Here is a 12373-nt window from a genome sequence, read left to right on the forward strand (position 1 = left end):
GCTACTGTTTCCAGAGGGTGCAGGAAACGCCCACCTCCCTCCCAGTGCTATAGGACATATTTAAGCTAACGGGGAGGGAAGGGGTGGCAACACAGGACGGCGCTTGGCGCAGCACAGCCTAGCGCCGGCCCTGGGTGCCAGCCAATCAGCTCCCAACTGCCATCTCACAGGCTGTGTTTGAAAAATGACAGTTGGGAGCTGACTGGCTGGCATCTTATCACAGACGACTTATCACTTTTCACTCTGTCTCCTAACACTGCTTAGTAAATAGACCCTTATGTGCCTTATTTATTAATGAGTTTTATCACTCAAACAAGTGATAAAACTCACTGTGTGTTATAATGATGCTCCAGCCAATCTGCTCCCAACTGCCATCTGTTTGAAATATGACAGTTGGAAGCTGATTGACTGGAACCCCAGTTATCATACACAGCAAGTTTTATCCCTTGGTTTGAGTGATAAAACTCATTGATAAATAAGGCGATATATGGGGCAGATGTATGAAGCTCTGGGAAGTGATAAAGTGGAGAGTGATAAACGACCAACCAATCATTTTTCAAACACAGCCTGTAACATGACAGTTAGGAGCTGAGTGCCTGGTCGTTTATCACTCTGCACTTTATCACTTTCCAGAGCTTCATACATCTCTCCCATATATGTTACAAACTGACACACTGAACTTTCAGTTTAAAGCTTTTAAACATTTTAGCTGGAATTATCCTTTACATGTGTTTTCTATATTTTTTTTACAAGACTGACAACTGTGCATTTTTTATGACTTTCTATGCATATTTTCACCTTTCAACAATGTTAGTAAATTACCCTGAAATATTTTCCCCCAGAATTTTCTTTACATTATGTCATAATGCACAGTATGTTCATAACAAAGGATAACAAAAGACAAGCAGATTGAAGCACTGAAGCTTTATGAGTGTACTATTTGTTTAGATATACATACACCCACGCATTTACACATTTTTCCAACATAGAGGCTAATTTTCTCTTACAAAGCTGCCATTCTCTTAGCTGTTAAAAATAATTTATACCAATAATGTCACATATTCAAGATAAAAGAATAAATTGTACTCCAGACATGGTGGAAAATAAAAAAACGAGTAACATTTTTTTCTCTTTTGATTAAAGCATCACTAAACCAAACTAAACAACAATGTTTTAAATATATGAGCTACTGAGTTAAATATATTTCTAAGATGATTTTACTTATTGCAGTTCTGTTAATAAATATAAAAATATTATCTCTACACTGTACTACAGGCAAATGAAACGCCTCCAACATCTTAAGGACAGTTGTCTGATGGGATATCATACAGGTCAAAAAGCTGAAAATTGAGTCATTTCAGTATATGTGACATCATTGTTCTTGAGGCCTTGTATGAATCCACAAAGTCACACAGTGCATCTTTGCAAGATAACAAATCTGTCACTCATCTATGACTATTCAGTTACAGTAACGACTCTTTCACATCATGGTAACTAGCAGCAGAGTAGTGAAAGTGAGTATGGTGGATATTATAAACGAAGTATTAAACACTCATTGTATGTCATTCAGCTCACAGCCTTTGCTATATATTCAGTTTAAATAGTGGCTTTATTTGTTTAAACTTAAATATACTAATCTTGTCTTTTGTCCTTTGGTGTTTCAACATTTACACATACACTACTTGTCACAGTCTATATTTCTGGATAACGCACCTCCCAATATTTAAGAATCAAAAACTGTAACAAAAACATTCCACCCCTATACAGCTAACATATCTTTGGAGTTCTGAAGCTGGGATCATTCCTGTTACAAATGGAACCATAGAGAGACATTAAGGAGTAGTACTAAGCCTTGGGGGTAGATGTACAAAGCCTTCGAGAGAAATAAAGTAGAGAAAGATAAATTACCAACCAATCGGCTCTTAACTGTCATTTTTCAAACAGTTAGGAGCTGATTGGTTAGTACTTTGGGGCTGATGAAAAGAGTGAAGTGGACCAGTGGTTATGTTGCCCATAGCAACCAATCAGCATTGAAGTAGCATTTATCAAATGCATTTTATAAAATAATTGGCACAAGATGATTGGTTGCTATGGGCAACTTCTCCACTCTTTTCCTTGGTTGATACATCGACCCCTTTATCTCTCTCCTCTTTAGCTCTCTCCGAGGGTTAGTACATTTCCCCCGGAATGTGAAAAAAATCCAATCACAAATTTTAACTAAAACACTTATCAATTCATTCATGTCATTGGGATATTGCAATACGTAGCCTTAATTATGTCACAAACATACTAAATAGTTCACAGCAGGAGTGAACACTGCATTGTGGGGCCCCATAGAAATATTGGGTGCAGGGACAAGTGATACAATCCAACCTCCTGAGACCCCCGAATTATGTCGAAATAAAAACTCTGTTTCCGAAGAGGAGATCAGGGTCGTTCCACCACTGTTTCATGGAGCAGCGTTTTTCAGTAAATCCACAGATTTTTACAGCATCAACACCACACTGAACTTGATAAACGTTCTAAAACTGCACTGTAGAGCTCCCCATATGCTAAACTACATATTGTAGGTGTTCTATGCCCACTCCATCAACTCCATTCCACTGCTGACCAGTAAGAAACCTTGAAAGCGCTGACATGCAGGAGGAAGGCTGGTTCTGAAGAGACACAGCTCAGCTTGTTTAGTAAGCAAGTCGAGGTTCTCCCACCCCAACTTCACTCCAACCTTTGGATTTGTACTCCCCTGTCAATGTCGCACTAGTCATAGTATCAGGGATTAGCATTGGTAGTTATTGGGAATGAGTAAGAAATACCGCCGACTGCATGGCCGGCGGTTCGATTCCCGTCAGCGGCAGCCCGACAAGAGCAGAGTTAGAAGCAGTGGAAGCCCGACAGCGCTGGAAATCCCGATCGTGGATAGGTATCTACTAACCAAACCTAACCCCCCTAACCCTAACCCTCCTTAAGGGTGCCTAACCCTAACTTCCCCCCCAAGTGCCTAATCCCCCCTCTAAGTGCCTAACCCTAACCACCCCCTTCCCCGCTGCCTAAACCTAAGTCCCCCGGGGGGGTGCCTAACCCTGAGTCCCCCCCGGGGGTGCCTAACCCTCCCTCCCACTAGCCTAACCCTAACCCTCCTGGGAGGGTGCCTAACCCTAAGTCCCCCCCGGGAGCCCTAAACCTAACCCCCCCCGCGGCTGTCCGCTCGCGGCGCCCGGCATCACTACGATCGGGATGCCGGCCGCCGGTCTCCCGGCGTCGGGGAAGTGCGGGCGTCTACATCTAGATGCCCGGCATTTCACCATTGCCGGGATATGACAGTCGGGAAGCCGGCTGCTGGTATTTAGGCAGTCGGCTTCCCGATTGCTTCCCAGTTATTGCATGCATGCAGCTTTTTTGTTAACTGCACACATTTTCCACAGATATCTATCCTAAAGTTAATGAAAATTAGATATTACCAATACCAACTTTGATTGAGGTGACGTTACATCTATATTTCTTAGTTTTCAGTTCCCCATTGTAGGCTGCCATTGTAAGTTTTTAGATTTATGGTTTTAAAATGTCTGTATGAGATCTAAAATGTTCTGTGTATCATGTAAAGATCAAACAATAGAGCTAAACAAAATGATCCATTATCTTGTTTTTTAGGAGGTGAAAGTTTGTGGACCAGGAGGAACGTTTTGGGAACCCAGCCACTCTTGGACTGTTATGCTTTCTGCGGTGATGCCGAGTTACTGAGGCCCACCTTATCTTGGTGAGAGGCTGTTTTTGGAACCCTACTCCTCTGTCCTGTTATTGTTGTTTATAAATGTTTTTAATTTGTTTTATGTGAGTGTGATATAAATGATATCACTCTTTGAACAATATTGGGTAATTTATAAATAATCCCGATTTTAAAAGGTCTTTTTTACAATAAGCGCTATCTTAAATACCCATGTTCTTGCAAGATTTCTGTTTTGGAGTTGGTATTACTTAAATGTTTGTGATTTTTGGAGCTGCAGGATTGTTATTTTGTGCAGAAAAGTTTAACTCATCTTTCTAATAGACCATAAAATAACAAAAAATGTATTAAACAATATTTGCAGGAAATATCCCCAAAAACGTCTGTTTTCAGGTGGTGCCCAAAAATATTAAAGGTCTCCCGAATGCACCATGGAGGTACCCTCCTTTGTGGATGGCAGATGCAGCCTCAGTAGGTTTCTATTTTTTAGATGGCATTAGCTACTGTAGCTTATGGGTTACACTTTGCACAAATTACCAGCAATGGCCGTCGCACATGCGTGGTCCGCAGACCGCATATGCCCAGCAGCACTGCGTTGTCCCAAAAGAGGAGGGAAATTATCATATTTACAAATTTAGGATCTAAAACCCAATAATTGATAAATATGGCCCTTTACTGGTGATAAGTAGGGGTGGCTGTATAATCAAGAGCAGTATATAGAGGAAACACAGTAAATATTCCATGGAAGATTTATTATAATCTATTCTGGTAGGATGTTAACCCTGCAAGACCCCCTCCACATTAAAATACATATTTAGGAAACCAAAGAGTACCTATGATTCATCTCTCTTTGATTCTATATTTTATAGGGGATGTGGGCAATATACCGACACCAGTCAGAATCCTGGCGCCAGCATCCAGACCGCCAGAATCTCGAAGGTAAGTAGCGGGGTTAGGGTTAGTGTTAGGGGTTAGGATCAGGCACTAGGGGGAGGGTTAGAGTTAGACACTATGGGGGGAGGATTAGGTTTAGTGAGCGGGGAGGGGGAGGTTAGGTTTAGGCATCGGGAAGGGTGGCTTAGGGTCTGGTAAGAAGAGGGGGAGATTTATGTTACTGACCGACAAGTTTCGGTATCCTAACCCTGACGGGATGCCGACATCAGGATTCTGACCGCCGAGATCCCAAGTGTCGGCATCCCATACCTATCACATTTTATGATATCCCTAAAGCAGTAACTAGTACCACACTGCCCCCAACTATATAATAATAAAAAAAATGCAGCTAATGTGTGTATCTCTTTCTTGCACATATTAGGTTATTCTCTTTTTGAAGACTATTTTTATAAACAAACCTTTGATACTCAGTCTCCACTGTTTTGTTCATATCTGTCTGTATTTCTGTTTTCTGGCAGGATAATAGTCAGCTGGTACCTATTAATACATCTATTTTTATTACAGGATTGTTTTTAATATTTATGATCTGTGTTTTGCTTTCCTAGAAATTGTTTTATTTGTGTGAAGTCTGACAATGGAGGACAATATAACTCAAATATAAATAATTCATACTGTGGGCCATTTTGACTGTTCAGATGTTCTTCCACATGTGTTCCATAGTTCAGTGGTTCCCAAAACTTTCTTGTATCTTGGCACCCTAGAGTATTAGAATTTTTCTAACAGCACCCCGGGGTGTCCTGGCACCCAGTTTGAGAACCACTGATATAGACCATAAATTTGATTTGGTCTTGGACCACCAACCAATGGCACCCCTGTAAGCCTCGCAGTACCCTAGGGTGCCACAACACCATGTTTGGGAACCACTGCCATAGTGCATGGATACCTTCCAAAGATAGTGTTAGTAACCAGGGAATGCTTCACATTCTGGAGTTTGGTAAATTCTGCAATTCAGTGTAGAAACCTATGGGGGCTGCTTTTGAGATTGAATATGGAGGATGGTGGGGGGAAAGGGGTCGGAGGTATCTGCTGCGATCCCCTGTAGATACATTCAGGGGATACTTAATATTTGCAGCACACCCATTTTCGAGGGATATCCTACAAATATTCCTTAATAAATACAGTAGGCCCCTAGATCTTGTGATGTTGTTACAGTGAGATCTGTAGTATGACTAACACCTTACCTTTCTGGATGTGGGGGAAATTCAATTAGCTGTGATAAGCCACTTTTTTGCGAAAAAATGGCTTATCGTGCAAATTAGTACTTATTGTGCTATCCTCTTATCCACGGTTTTTGACAGTGCAAATGCTCCATAGCATTAAACTGCGAAAAGTTTTCATCACCACCTGAGCAGGTGAAAAGTTGGGAAAAATCCCTATTTCAAGGTAAAAATGTCTGAACTTGGTTTAGAACCACTGGGACATCCTCCTCAATGACTAATTAGGCAAAAATAAGTTTTTAATTAGCTTAATTTGGAAAATAATTACGTCATTTTGGGGTGAAAAAGTGCAAAATGCAGGAAAATAGTTTAATTGATGTGTAACAGGTATATGGGGGTGCTATATTTATTTATATATTTTTTAACAATTTCTTATATAGCGCAACATATTCCATTGTGCTTTACAATTGGAATCATTAATAGAACAAATAGAACAAAACTGGGTTATAACAGATAGATATATAGTTAGGAAGGTCCTGCTCACAAGCTTACAATCTATATAATATGAATGGGACAGGTGTTTTTAAGACTGTATGTGGGTGTTATAGGCATACTTTGAAGTTGGTTGGGTACGAGATCCCGACGCTCAGGAACCCGGCGGTCAGAATCCCGACAGGGTTAGGATACCGACACCTGTCGGTCGGTATCCTAACCCTCTCCCTACCCCTAACCCTCCCGCCCCGGTGCCTAAAGTTAACCTCCCCCTTCCAGCACCTTAAACCTAACCCTCCCCCCTTAGTGCCCAACCCTAACCTTCCCCCTAGTGCCTAACCCTAATCATCCCCCTAACTCTGCTACCTGCCTTCGGTGATGCTGTCGGTCGGGCACCGGCATCCACGCGGTCGGTGTTATGACAGCATCTCTTTAAAAGTGACCTTAAATGACACAAATATATGCTTATAGCCATTTTTATGCACCCCCAATTTAAATAGAACATTGATTTTGACAAAAACACTTCCTTTCTATTATTATTTGTCTGTCTTAGAAATATGGATAAAATAGCCATTGGGCACAATTTAAGAACCCCAAATATGTGTATTATGGTCACTAATACACTTATATATTTTTATCCTATATCACTTTGCCTTTTTATGGGGTACAGACAGTTTTCCCCGTTTGATCCTATACTTATCGCAGGTAAAAGCAGGAAGAATTTTTACGTGAATTCCACTTTGCGTCCTTTGGGATTGAATTGCACGAAAAACAGGTGAGGGCATAGATGCAAAAATTTACCGCATTATCACAACTACGATAATTGTATTCCCCCCTAAATATAACTTTAGCCTGTAGCTAGCAGGTACTCATTATTATGAATACACTTTCTTATTATCCTGTTACTGTCACCTCTGCTGACTGTTATTAAATTAATAAATACTTTTACTATAAAAAATGAATTGCTTGCGGGAAGCTGAGATAGGAAAGTAACCAGAAATATGAGCAGATGACTTGAGCCAGGTGAATGGTATGACAAAGTAATGCAGTGAATAGCAGCCTCCACTGCAGCTCCTATGCCATGCATTGATGTTGCTGCAACCTCTACTTTAATATTTGGCACTGCAATTAATTTATAGGAGTTACTTAAAATTTACATAGTGAGTGTAGTTATTAAGAACACAGGTTTAGTTTCAGGTGCTATGAATAGATCTAGTTATAATAAGTGGATAGCTATTAGCTACCTAATACCACTTTTTTACTTAAATTCCGGGTCTGACCCGGAGGTTGGAACAGGGTTCTAAACTGGATCAGACCCAGAATTTAGCTGGTGCCGACCCAGGATATTACCGAGTCGGCGCCGTTCACACCGGAGCCGGGTCTGCAGTGACCCGGCTCTTCCTGTGTGGAAGTGGGCGCTTGGAGATGACGTCATCTCCAAGCACCACTGAAGCCTGCCAAGCTGGCATGTGGCGCGCTCCAGGTCATCGTGACCCGGATTGTCCTGTTTACACTGCAGGGTTTCACAGGTCATTCCCGTGTTAAACTCTGCAAGTTACCTGGTAACTCGACCCAGGAATCCAACCCTGTCCCCTTTTACACCAAAGAGCTACCCGAGTTAACCCTGCATGAGGACCGGACGTGCACAAAACGGGGCCGCGGGCGGCGGACACTGTTCCAGCTGGCAGGCCCCATAGCGGCCGCACAGCCCCAGCTCCAAGTCCCTTGAAGCCTGGCCTGGACAGCTCTGGGCTCTTAAAGGTGGCTCAGCTGTGGCCCGAGCCTGACCTTTAAGCAATGCGGCAGCGTGACGTCATAGGTCACATCGCCGCACGTCAGTCATAAGTTGCGGTGTGGAGGGGATGCTAGAGGAATAGGTGCTGCGGAAGGGGAAGATGATGGGAGTGGGACTTGGATACGGAAGAAGGTGAAGAGGGCATAGGAAGCTGATAGGGCCTTGGAGCAGAGGAAGGTGATGAGGGCTGGAAGTAGAAGGTGACACGGGCTGGGGGCAGAGGAAGGTGATGGGGTAGAAGGTGACATGGCATGGGCTGGGGGCAGAGGAAGGTGAAGGGGGCTGTGGCAGAAGGTGACAAAAGCTGGGGCAGAGGAAGATGATGGGGCTGCGGATAGAGGAAGATGAAGGGGCAGAGGAAGGTGCTGTGGGCAGAAGGTGACATGGGCTGGGGGCAGAGGCAGGTGAAAGGTGTTGGGGCCAAAAGGTGACATGGTCTGGGGCAGAGGAAGGTGATGGGGCTGGGGGCAGAATGTGACATGGGCTTTGGGTAGAAGGTGACATGGGCTTGGGGCAGAGGAAGGTGAAGGGGGCTGGGGGCAAAAGGCGACATGGTCTGGGGACAGAGGAAGGTGATGAGGCTGGGGGCAGAGAAAGGTGATGGAGGCTTCTGGACTGAGGATGGTGATAAGAGGCTGAATTTGAGGAAGGTGATGAGGGACTGAGAATGGCTGGCTGCAGACACCATCCCTCCTACCCCTGAGGCATTCACAGCACTGTCATTAAGAAGACCTTGCAAGAGACGGAAGACAAGAACTACAGCCTGTATCATCAGTGACAGAGAGACAGTGTGGTAAGTCATAGTGTATTTTTACTTTATGTAAAGGCTGGCATATCTTTCAGTTAACATTCCCATGCTTCACATATCAGACATGCAGGGGAGGGATGTGGTGGTGAGAAGGTAGAGCCCCCAGAGACATCAGTGTACCGGGCCCCGACATTTCTGGGTGTGGCTCCCTTATTTAAATTTTGCACTGCATTGCAGCCTCGCCTCTGGAGCCGCTGCTGGTTACCACTTACCAGTCTGTCCCTTTAATTAATTATATTGTTTCTGTGGCTGATTTGACTTTATAATAACATAAAAATTAGAGATGAGCTGTACGGTTTTACTTGGTTATGTACGTTTGTCAAAAACAGCATCATATTGGCTATCCGGCTCTCACGTGTTATGTATAGCCAATAAGAGAAATCCTAACTATTTAGAACTTGCGCTAATTTGGTGAAAAGATCTGAGTCAAACCCGAAACGCTAATTTCTAATAAAAATCACCGGGACTCTTCTTATTGTATATATACATGCTAAGTATTGGACAAGCTAGGAACTCCCCCCTTGATGTGCATTCTCCGCACCTTCATCTCATTTAAATAATCTTGACACACAAAACACAAAATTTTGCAAGCGTAGACGCACTTATATACCTAATCCACTCTCAGCAGAGAACATCCCGATTTGCCCAAAGCCTCCCATCAAGCAATGCAAAACTTTGCTCCCATGCCGATACTACCATCTTGGCCTGCAAATATTCACAAAAGTAGACTAATGACATTGCAAAACGAGCATTTGTGTTATAGGTTTGAACTAATACATAATCAGAATATAACCTCAAAGTGTTATCTACTGGAATTGCTCAAAGGTGCAAATCTGAAGTTAAAACAAAGCAACCTATAATTATCAATTAACTTTTATCTGTCTAGTGTAAATTAAAGAAAGCAATTGTTTGATTAGTTGCTATGGTTTTAGTGCAGATTTACAACGCTGAAGATTTTACTTAAAAAACCCTCGATGTCTATGGGCGTGTATCAAAAGGTAAAAACTCTGAAAACTGGCATTTACTGCAATACATACAGTATGAATCGCCATACTGTACTTATGAAATGCGCTGCAGTCCTGCGGCACAGCAAGCCACAAACTGGCTTCAAATAACACAAAAATCAACTTACAGATATTTTTACACACCCCAAATTAATCTAGAGCATTTAGAGCATTTTGTTTGCTGATAAACACCTACTTTCTATTATTTTTTTCAATGTTATTGAAAAATGCACAAAATAACCATTTGACACCTTTTTTTAAGACCCCCATTTACTTTGCATTTGACCACTAATATACTTCTATACAGTTATCCAATGTTAGCGCTTTTTTGGAGTACAGGCTGATATCATTATTGTTCACCACACTTAATGCATCTAATATCATAGAAAATTACCGTGCGACCACTTTTTACAATTGGATTGGTCTGTAAGCGGGAGTGCACATAACTAAGCAAAGTTAAACAATACCTCTTTTACACCGGAGCTAAAACCCGGGTTATTGCAGGGTTAACCCGGGCAGCTACTTGGTGTAAAAGGGGTGAGGGTTGGATCGCCGGGTCGAGTGACCCGGCAATCCAACCCAGGTAAATAGCAGGGTTTAACACGGGCGTACTCCGGGTCTTGATGACCTGCAGTGCGCCGCAAGCCGGACGATTGGTCCGGCTTCAGTGGCGCTTGGAGATGAAGTCATCTCCAAGATGAAGTCATCTCCAAGCGTCCACTTTCACGCCGGAAAAGCCGGGTCTATGCAGACCCGACTGCGGTGTGAGTGGCGCCGACTCGGGAATATCCCGAGTCGGCGCCGGCTACATTCCGGGTCTGATCCAGATAGGAACCATGTTCCAACTCCCTGTCAGACCCGGAATTTTGGTGGAAAAGGGGTATTACAGTGCGATAGGCACGTTAACTCAAACCATGGTAAACTAAAGTTTTACTGCGGACAAGGTCATCCTGCATAACAGCGATCAAGACTGGATTATGAGCGGGGAGCAGCGGCGATCCTCCTAGTGAAGTCCTTTATTGTGTGAACGGATGAAACTCGTTGCTGCGCTTATCCTGATGTTCAGATAAGCTCCATTATTTTATCCTTCATGTACTCTTTTTGTGTGTGTGTAATAAATCTGTTTTATATCGATTACACCAATCCTGGGTTTGTCCTCATCACATGAACATATATCTGAAAAATCTCTAATAGGCAAAAATAGAGATTTTATTTTGGCAATCTTTTAAAAGTTTAATTGATTTATTGCACCAGGAGGCCCTTGTTGTCTCTATTTTTCACAAATAATATATATATTTTTTTAAAGAAAATGTAATAAACTGGAATTTCAAATACGAATATATATATATATATATACATATATATATATATAGCTGTATATACATATATACCGCATGTGTTGAAGTAGAAACACAGAATTTGACGGCAAATAAGAACCACTTGGCCCATCTAGTCTGCCCTTTTTTACCTTTTGGTAACTTCAACCCTATAGAAACATAGAATTTGACGGCAGATAAGCATGTATATATGCACGCACACTATATGTGTATAGATAGCATTTGCTTTTATATATTTGGGTATTTACTGTATACATACACTATGAAGACAAACCTAGAACGCACCCGTCACTCCAATTCATCCCAGAGGATCTCAGTGGTGTCAAGATCCGTATACCAGTCCAGCGTCACCGTGGAAACATGACAGGTGGCATTATCGTCCTGATGAAAACATATGTTGTTTCCATAGAATTACAAGTGCATGAGCCTCCCTATAAAATGTTCTTGTCAAAAATGCCACATTAATGTCCATTTGGAACTCGTGTGCCATAGTATGCATGGTATGCTTTTCGCTTTCATGGGGATGTCCAATCGATTTCGTGTATATAGTGTGGAGAGAGAGAGAGAGAACGAGAGAGAAAGATTCTGCACTCATATCTTAACATAAGCATCTGCATGAAAGGTTATTGTTCCAGTTAATTAGAACAGACCCAATGTACCCACATAGATCCTATATGGAAATGATGGCACTCACCAGACTATTGTAAAGCATAAACAGCAGTGCATTTAGTGTCCAACAAAACACAAACCAAAATTAAACATATATATATATATATATATATATATAAAGTATCATCAGCGACTGTCACTCCACATATGCTACAGCTTCTTTGTATTCCTGACGAAAAGATTAAAACATCTTGAAGAAACCGCACCTGGTCCCAGGGTGTTTGTTATCTGCATTAAGCTAGGAGTGCCGTTCTGGGAAAATTTTGCTATATATATAATTATATATATATATATATATATATACATATATATATATATATATATATCACTGCAGAAAAAAAGGGTACTCAGTGGACTTGCAAAGTGGCACAAAGGGAACTGTTCACCACCACAGTTGGTTATCAACGTTTCAGAGTTTCATCTTTCATCAGGCTAA

This window comes from Taudactylus pleione, unplaced genomic scaffold (assembly GCF_031769625.1).
Source record: "Taudactylus pleione unplaced genomic scaffold, aTauple2 ptg000064l, whole genome shotgun sequence".
Classification (NCBI taxonomy): domain Eukaryota; kingdom Metazoa; phylum Chordata; class Amphibia; order Anura; family Myobatrachidae; genus Taudactylus; species Taudactylus pleione.